The sequence below is a fragment of the Felis catus genome, chromosome B4 (genome assembly GCF_018350175.1).
Source record: "Felis catus isolate Fca126 chromosome B4, F.catus_Fca126_mat1.0, whole genome shotgun sequence".
In the NCBI taxonomy this organism is placed as follows: domain Eukaryota; kingdom Metazoa; phylum Chordata; class Mammalia; order Carnivora; family Felidae; genus Felis; species Felis catus.
Window position 1 is genome coordinate 92,863,547 of NC_058374.1, and position 9,252 is coordinate 92,872,798.

Here is a 9,252-nt window from a genome sequence, read left to right on the forward strand (position 1 = left end):
CATAATTTGGAACCCCCTTGATGTCTCCAAAGACATTTATTTTCTATAAATGCACTTTCACTATGGTTTTGCATAACATACAACAAGAAGTTCTGTTTCTACACAGTTTCTTTCCCAAGGTGTGCCTTTATTCCTAGCTGTGGCAGGACATGAAGAGCAATGAAATCTCATCGTGACCTTTTATTTCCACTTTGTCCCTCAGTGTATGTATAACAGGCCACAAATCATTGAAATAGAGAATTATTTTCATCATTCCTCTGTGGGTAAATCACCAGGAAAGCACAATAATACCCTGGGGCGGGGGTGGGGGGGTTGGGGAATGAAAGCCTGCTCGAAGGACACATTTACATTCTTAAGGATTTCGAGCTTTTTTTTTTTTTTTTTTTTTTAATTTTTTTTTTCAACGTTTATTTATTTTTGGGACAGAGAGAGACAGAGCATGAACGGGGGAGGGGCAGAGAGAGAGGGAGACACAGAATCGGAAACAGGCTCCAGGCTCTGAGCCATCAGCCCAGAGCCTGATGCGGGGCTCGAACTCCCGGACCGCGAGATCGTGACCTGGCTGAAGTCGGACGCTTAACCGACTGTGCCACCCAGGCGCCCCAAGGATTTCGAGCTTTTTTGATGAAACAAGTGACAGTGTAAGAATCAGGAACTTCTCAGACCTTTGTTTCAGGAGGCAAGAGGAAAAGACAGCAAAAGCGCCCTTGCTTATCCAGCACTCGGTGATCACCTCTGAGGCTGCTTACAGCAACATATGATATTTTATATGACACATCACTTAATAATATATTTATCTTATACGTAAGTTATCATTTCAGAACAAATTTAGAAATAGGGAACAAAAAATTGAATATAAAGGTTTAGCTCTAATATACAATAATTTGTTTACTTGGTTTGTTTTTGGTCGCGAGCAAACATGTCTTTTCTGGTTCTTGATTCACTTGTGTGGATTAGAGCAGCATTTTCTTCTCTCTGTTGGATATAGAAATGAAGGAGTGGAACACATGTTCTTGTTCTTTATGGTCTGGCGGCATCTTTCTGTTTTGCTTAATCCTTAAACTTTGTCAGGGACTTAAAATCGCATGTACAACCATTTCCACTTTGCTTGTTGAGTTGGACTAGATTATTGAGGCTGGTGGACTCTCCAGCCCTCAGGGGACTGCCCTGGAGGATCATTTCGTTTGCAAAAGGAGTTACAGAAATTTGGGGTGTCTTATCCCCTTCCTATATTTCTTTTTTTTTTTTTAATATTTTTTTCAACATTTATTTATTTTTGGGACAGAGAGAGACAGAGCGTGAACAGGGGAGGGGCAGAGAGAGAGGGAGGCACAGAATCGGAAACAGGCTCCAGGCTCTGAGCCATCAGCCCAGAGCCCGACGCGGGGCTCGAACTCACGGACCGCGAGATCGTGACCTGGCTGAAGTCAGACGCTTAACCGACTGCGCCACCCAGGCGCCCCTCCCCTTCCTATATTTCTAATTAAGGCTTTGCCCCCCACCGACTCTTTTGAATTAATGATATTTTTCAGAAGTACAGCCTCTTCGTGATAAAGAATCCCATGAAGACATCGCCTACTGCATAAAGTAGCACTTCTCACTCCTAAAGTCACCTTCAAAATTTCAAAAGCAGTATTCTTATTGTAATAATTATGGACTTGATGTTCAATTGTCGAAAATGTTCATAGTTTTCAAGGATTTCCATTAGGTTCCATCTTTCCTAAAGACAGGGTCCCAGGCTTAGTATCCTATCATCCCATGGCTCAGAGACTCTCCCCAAAGTAGTAGATATTTGTTAGATCGGAATCCAGTCCATCCCCAGTAGTTACTTGGGGTCCATCTCTCACGATTTACGGTCGTGATGGAGTTGCCTTCAACCTCCCCCCAAGGATGGTACCTGAGCCAAGCTTGGCCACACAAAGCCTCATATTCTTCTGTCCATAGCGATTGGCTTAGAGATAGACATGCAACCAAACCAATGCCATTGAGAGGTCACTGAAATATTTCTCACAACATTTGGCAAAGAGGGTTGCATGCTTCTTCGGCTTGCATTTTAACATGAGGAAGTGTGTGTCCTGAGGCTGTTGCAGCCATGTGTCTATCGCAAACGGGAAATCTCTCCGAGAATGGGACAATTGTAACTAAACTATAGCCTTTCACAACCTTAGGATAAAGTGGAGCCCGGGACCTTAAAATGTCATTAATGTCCTATATTAATCAATTCCTAATCTCTGAGGAGTAATGTGAATTATTTCATAAAATGTCTGAGAGCTCTGGAGCTGAAATATTTAATGGGAAAGCCTTCAGAGCTTTTGAGGGCTGTGGAGCTAAGTCCCATCACTGGTTGTACAAATGAGTCAACAGTTGAAGGAAGAAAAGTCGATGCATGTTTCAGGGCAGGTTTCATGGGAGTACAAGGAAACACTGGTTCATTCAATAATTAATGAAATTACTTGTCTTCACATTAAATTGACAAAATCAATACATGGCTATGACACATTATACACCAAAGATGAATCATAGCCAAGCAGAACGTGATAAGATTTTCATGGACTGAAGAACTCAGTGGTGAACTACAGCAAGATATTTCCATTTCTCTAGCTGACAGAGAGTCAGGCTTGATTAATCAGCACCTTGACTTAATTTTTGTAGAGTTGTAAGAGTGGTTTGTAGAGGAATGGGGAAACCTAGCCTGAGCCCCATGCCTATTCATCTGTATGACCCTAGGCAAGTCTTTATTTCAATGGTCTCATCTTCACAATACAAGGGGAAATAAATATCCTGTAAAATCTTTTCTATTTTTTGTTTTTGTCTATTTTAACATTAAAAATTTTTTAATGTTTATTTTATTTTTGAGAGAGAGAGAGAGAGTGCAAGCAAGGGAGGGGCAGAGAGTGAGAGGGAGACACAGAATCTGAAGCAGGCTCCAGGCTCTGAGCTGTCGGCACAGAGCCTGATGTGGGGCTCGAACTCACGAACTGTGAGATCATGACCTGAGCTGAAGTCAGACGCTTAACCGACTGAACCACCCAGGCACCCCTATTTTAACATTTTAAACAACTTTCCCAACGTTTTGTATTTAAATTCTTGAAAATAAAAACATTAGTGATAATTTCTGAAAAATAAACTTTATTAATCTTATAAATAAGTGATCCTCAAAATTAAAAGGAGTGCATATCCTAACCCAAAGCAAAGATTTTAAAAATTCTTATGTTTATTTCCACCATCTCTCTAAGATGTATCAAGGTCTTAGGAAAAAGAAGGATCTATATTCTAAGAAAGCTCCAACTGATCCCCAATATACAAACCCCTATCTCCATTTGGAATCACTGTATTTGATTATTTCTTCGGGTTCAAGACTTGAGATTCATCTGATCCTCAAATTGAATCATCAAATGCATCACTAATGAATAAGAATTATCATTCATACTGCTGTGCTACCCGAAATATTCGGAGGTAGAATGTTGGGGAGTGTTTTATTATTTTTCTAGATGTTTAAGTTACTTATTATTTTCCCTAGAGAAAAGTACAGACAAAATTAATTAATGAATTATTATTAACAGCGAAGGCAATAACAGGCATTTGTTGAACACATAGAAGAAGCATATATTGTGCTAAATTCTTTAAGTGGATTATCAAGTTCAGTCCTCTCAAAAATGCTTTGAGATAGGTGCAATAACTGTCCAGGTCTGAGGCTTAGAAAAGCTGAGGCTTAGAGAGATTTAAAAACTTGCCCCAAATTACATAGCTGTAGAGTGGCTGAGCTGGGATTTGAACTCAGGCCTGCCTGACGGATGAACGTATTCTTTACTATATTGTTCCTATCATCACTAAGGACATCGATTTCGTGCCTCCTATCATGGTCCCAGGCATGTACTGAGTGATGAATTCATTATTTTACTTACTCTGTACCACAACCCCACACGGTAGTTATCAGCATTCTTACTGAGTTGCCAGACAGAAGCCTTTAATGTATTCAGATTATTGTATGTCTTAAATAAGCTTCCTTCCCACATTTAGGAAACCTGTGCGTTGCTACATGTATAGGAATGAATGTTACCCATGAGAGGAATGGCAGCCCCGGAGTAAATGTGGTGGAATGGACCCGTCTACCGAAGGCAGAAGGGTCCCACCTAGACAAGTCAATTTTTGCGTAAATCTTCTTATTGAGTATTTTTCATTGGATCCAGGGAAAGGTAGTAGTTTATGACCCAGAACTGCTGGCCTTTGAAATGTTTTTTCAATAGCTTTAAAAACGAAAGTGATACTCTTTGCTTTAAAAGGGCGACACGCGTCTCAAGGATATAGTAGGACCACCTTAAAAATAATTATTATGTTAATATTATTAAGTCTTGATTTTTCTATTTTCTATTTTTCTATTTAAGGTATTCCTGTGACAGTTTAGATAGAGGTGACAACTGTTATTTCAACGCAGCTTAAGATTTCTAGCCACTACTTGGTGCCTGACACAACCCTGCTCCCTGAGAATCATGAGGGGCTAAGACTCAGTCCCTCGCTCGCCTAGAAGTTTTGCTCCGGAACCTTCTTTCCGTTTTTAAAACACTTCCTATTAGAGACTCAAGTTTCCTCTGTCTCTAGTCACCTTACAGGTCGATTGGCTGTGTAACAACTATTTTAAACTTAAAAGTCTTTGAAGAGAGATTAACCTTCATTTAGTAGAAGGAGATAGTATATGCTTTCTTTTCCTCTAACTTTGATATATATCTTCCATACTTAGAGTTCTTATTAATGTCTTAGGTTCTGCCTTCCTAGAGTGAAAACAAGGTCCTGTCTTAAAACAGGTTTAAGACCTAGTCATAGCCTAAGTGTTTAAAAGAATTCTTTTCTTTAAAAACCTCTGACAAATGAGGCGATGTGAGGGTTCGGTTTAATAACAGGCACGCAAAGGACTCAGCAATGATCTTTAAGTTTAGGAAGAGTTACTGTACAAATGGGATTTGGCAGTAGTGATATTCTTCAACTGATATTCCAACAAGATTAAGTTAGACACTTTTTTTTGTTGTTTTAAGTAAGTAAAAGTCCTTTCATGTCAGCACAATTCCAAAGTCTGTAGACTTTTGAGGCTAGGAAATTTGTAAGATGCTGATCTCCTAAAGGAAACTGAGATATCTCTTTTAAAAAATAATTATGTGCATATAGCTTTCTGAGGAGAGATGGAACTAATCTCTCCTCTTTGGAGACCTCTTTGAGGTCCTGTTATGTCTCAGACTGTGCAAGGTGCAAAACGCTCTAAAATATTTTCTTGTGGTATGTATTTTATAAAAGGGGAACCAGGCTCAAAGATGTTAAATTGTCCAAGGTCATGCAGCCTGTGAGCAGCAGAACAGGAATTCAAACTCAGCTCTGTTGGACTCCAAAGCCTGCATGCACACTTTCCATTATATCATCGTACATCCTTTTATGGGATGATTTAGTTGCCAACTGGGGATAAAATAAATAGCCTTTTGAAATTCTTTCCATTGCCTTGATTCTCTTCTCCTTTATTTGATCCCAATATTGGCTGTTCCACTGTAACAATTTGTAAATGCAGATGGATGGGGTAGGAAACAATGCAACGTGATGAGTTTAACGTAGTTTTTTTTTTTATTTTTTTTTAATCTTTATTTATTTTTGAGAGAGAGACAGAGTGTAAGCAGGGAAGGGGCAGAGAGAGAGGGAGACGCAGAATGTGAAGCAGGCTCCAAGCTCTGAGCTGTCAGCCCAGAGCCCGACGCGGGGCTCGAACTCACAAACCGTCAGATCATGACCTGAGCCGAAGTCGGACGCTCAACCGACTGAGCCACCCAGGCGCCCCTAACGTAGTTTTTCAAATTTAAGTTCTCACTGTAATTGGGTCCTACAATCTCAGTAAGAAGGGATCTTAGAGTTCATCTGGTGCAAGCCAAGCCCAGTGTTTAACTCAACCTCTCCCCTCCTTCCCCTTTCACTCACTCACCCCTGTGAGGTAGGTGTTGGAAATGGAGCAGTGAGCAACACAGATGAGTCCCCACTGTCATAAAGTTTTTCCTCATTGCGGTTGCTCTCTTCGGCATTTTTCAGTGGCTCGTTCCAGCAGAGCAGGATAGACGCCCGTTTATAAAGGAAGGAGGAAAGGCCAAACCATTTCAAAGACTCTCTCCCTTACATAACTCATTAAGAACCCCCTGGTGCATAGTTGACATCTAAGGCGGTAATTGGGTACATAAAAGTCGATCTCAGTGCTTTGCCCTTAGTCTGTGGTCCTATTAACTAGTTTAAATGCATTTCCCCCATGTGGCTGAAAGATTGTTAAAGATCTAGAAATACTTTTGGACTCTTCTGAGCAGACAAGAAGACAGATGGACTAACGAGTAATGGTTGGCAAGAACACATCGTTAGTAGCTTGATTTGAAGGTGGTTCTGAGTAGGAGCTCAGTAATTTCAGTGGGTGTCTGTGAAGGGATTTGGAAGGGGAGGAAGGAAGAGACTGTAGAGAGAGCCCCAGAAAGATGAATAACTTAAGGAACAGATTCAGAAAGCCAGGAAGAATAATGTGAAATAGCACCTACCCCAAACACACATTTACTTAAACTGCGTTGACAGAGAGGATGGGCAAAGCCCCCCATATGAATGGTACTTGATGCCTAAAGCCTCTTGGACTTCTGCTACGTGGCCTTCATTTAGCCCTGTTTTGTCTTGTGTGCGAGGAGTTCTACACCTGCCCGTCCCCCTCCAGGAGACTGACATTGATGAAGAGCAAGGAATCCCAGCTGAGTCTTCTTTGCTTCCCCTCCCCTTGTGCTGTGCCTCTTGTCAAGGGTAGGTGTTCCAAATATGACAAACACCATTGGTTGATCAAGCACTTTTTCATTTGGTAAAGGGCTCGATAATACTTTTTGAATAATCATTGAGGTTAGGAAGAAAAAGAGGCCGAAATGGTCCTGTTCCTAAGCAGGCTCAGAGGGAAGAAAAAGGAGTGTTCCAGAGGTGTTTTCCCTCTCCCAAAAGGTGCAGACTGGAATGACAAGGCATCCAAGGATAAAAAAAACAAGGGGACATTTTCCTTGTTTCATTACCAGCCAAATCCTGATTTAGGGGTTTCTTTGCATACCTGTTTTCCTCGTCCTACACAGCCTATGGTTAAAAATAGGGTCATAAAACAGTAACAAAACAGAATTTATTTAATTCCATCACCAGTTTACTCTTCCAGAATTTCAACTGCCTTTGACTCTCCCTCTAATTATTCTGGGAAACTCAGGAGCTATTTCACTTGTGTTCCCAAAAGTGGTCATCTCCAGGCTAGCATCTGCCAGGAGCCACTCTCCTCCTCCCTTACTCAGCAGCTAAGACGTTGTCAAGAAGCCAACAAGAAGCTTCTGATAGGAGTAGGAAGGCATCAGATACGGACACTGAGTGTACCTTAATGCCCATTACTCTCCCACCTTACATGGCACAGGTAGGCGGGCACGCACGACCTCTAGGCCCACAGTTTCTATTCCATGTTCCCACGTGCTCCAGTTGAACTCGGTGGAAAGCAGTATTGCAGCGTGGTCCAGAGGGTAGATTTTAAGATTAGAGAGATTTGAGTTAGAATCTTGGATCTGCCACTTTTTAGCCGCAGGTCCACAGGCAAGTTACACATCCCCTCCGAGCCTCAGTTTCCTCATCTCTGAAATGGAGAAATAATGGTCATATCAGAGGGCCACCGTGATGATTATGATAATGTGTGATTAAGATGATGTATGTCAAATGTTTAGGAATTAGGAAGAGCTCAGTAAATGTTAATTATTATTATTACCATCTGTTACCTAGGTTACCAAAAGTGCTTCTTTGTGCTCCCAAGGCCTAAAGATATATTTGGTAAAACAGCTCTTAAAAGTTTTTGTTCAGAGTTCCCACTCCCAAGGGGACTCAATGTTGAATGAAGGATCTGAATGATCATGATTTGCCCATGTGACCCTCTCCTCTGACCCTTTCTCGTTGTCTTGAAACAAACATATGTCCCTCAACTCTCTCATCTATTGTTAATGAGCTATTTCCTAGAGAGATCTTCAGTCCTTCATGCAAACAGAGCTCCAAAGTGTCCACCACAATGAGCCTCTGGGCAGGGCCAGCCTTGTCTGAATGCTGGCATGAGCACAGCTAACATCTCTAACATATGAGGAAGGATTTGGCAATGTTTAGATGTTAGCTGAGAACGTAAAGGAAACAATGTAAAAAGAGAAAAAAGGAAGAGAGAATTCAAGTCCCCCCAAAAAGAAAGAAAGCCAAATATTCAACATAGACAGTATTTTCTGGGAGTTGAAGATTATTTTTTAAGCTACATTTTCCTGCAGAAAATTACTACATATAAGCCAGAAAACATTCTTTTATTGCATTCTGAGTAACATTCTTCAAAAAAGATTGTGTGTTTGGAAAACACTGGCAGAAAAGCTGAGACCTGCTATGTGCCTAGGTTGGAAATGTGCATTGTGATTCACCAGACACAATTCAGTTTGAAATTATCCCCCTTTTTCGTGGCATTCAATGGAAGAAAAAAAATTAATCTACTCAGTAATGAATGCATAGTCCATTATAGTTATTGTGTTCTTAAAAAAAAAAATAACATGACAGCTTTATTCACTCCATGTGGCAAACCAAATTGCTTCAAGTAAAGCACAAATAAGACAAACACTAAAATTGAATTTTTCCTTCCCTTTGTACCCAGAGGCATATGCTGTGGCCATAATGCATAAGTTAAAATGGCAATAATAATAATAACAGTGGAAAACCAAATGAAAATATTAAACTCGTTTAGACGACTGATTCCAAGGGGCAGTAATTTTCATGCTCCATCTGCTTGGAGAAAATTTCTTGTTAATCAGGTCTATGAAAGGATGTGGGTGTTGGATCCTATGCTCTGTCAAAGCCATAAAAGTTTCTGAACGATGATGTGTCACTTCTCTGTTGAATCTAGTTTGTTGGTTACTTTTTAATTTTCAGAGGATCCCCTAGCCCCCAGGAAGTTTGCTAACTGAAGCCCCAAGGGAAACTGGCCAAATGAATTACAGCAAACACCAATGGAGAAATAAATCAGCACCTAATATGCAAATTAGAAAATTTGTCTTTTTTTTTTTTAAGTTTATTTATTTATTTTGGGAGAGACAGAGAGAGCATGGGCAAGGGAGGGGTAGAGAGAGGAGAGAGAGAGAATCCCAAGCAGGCTCTGTGCTGTCAGTGCGGAACCCGATGCGGGGCTTGAACTCACGAACCGTGAGATCGTGACCTGAGCCC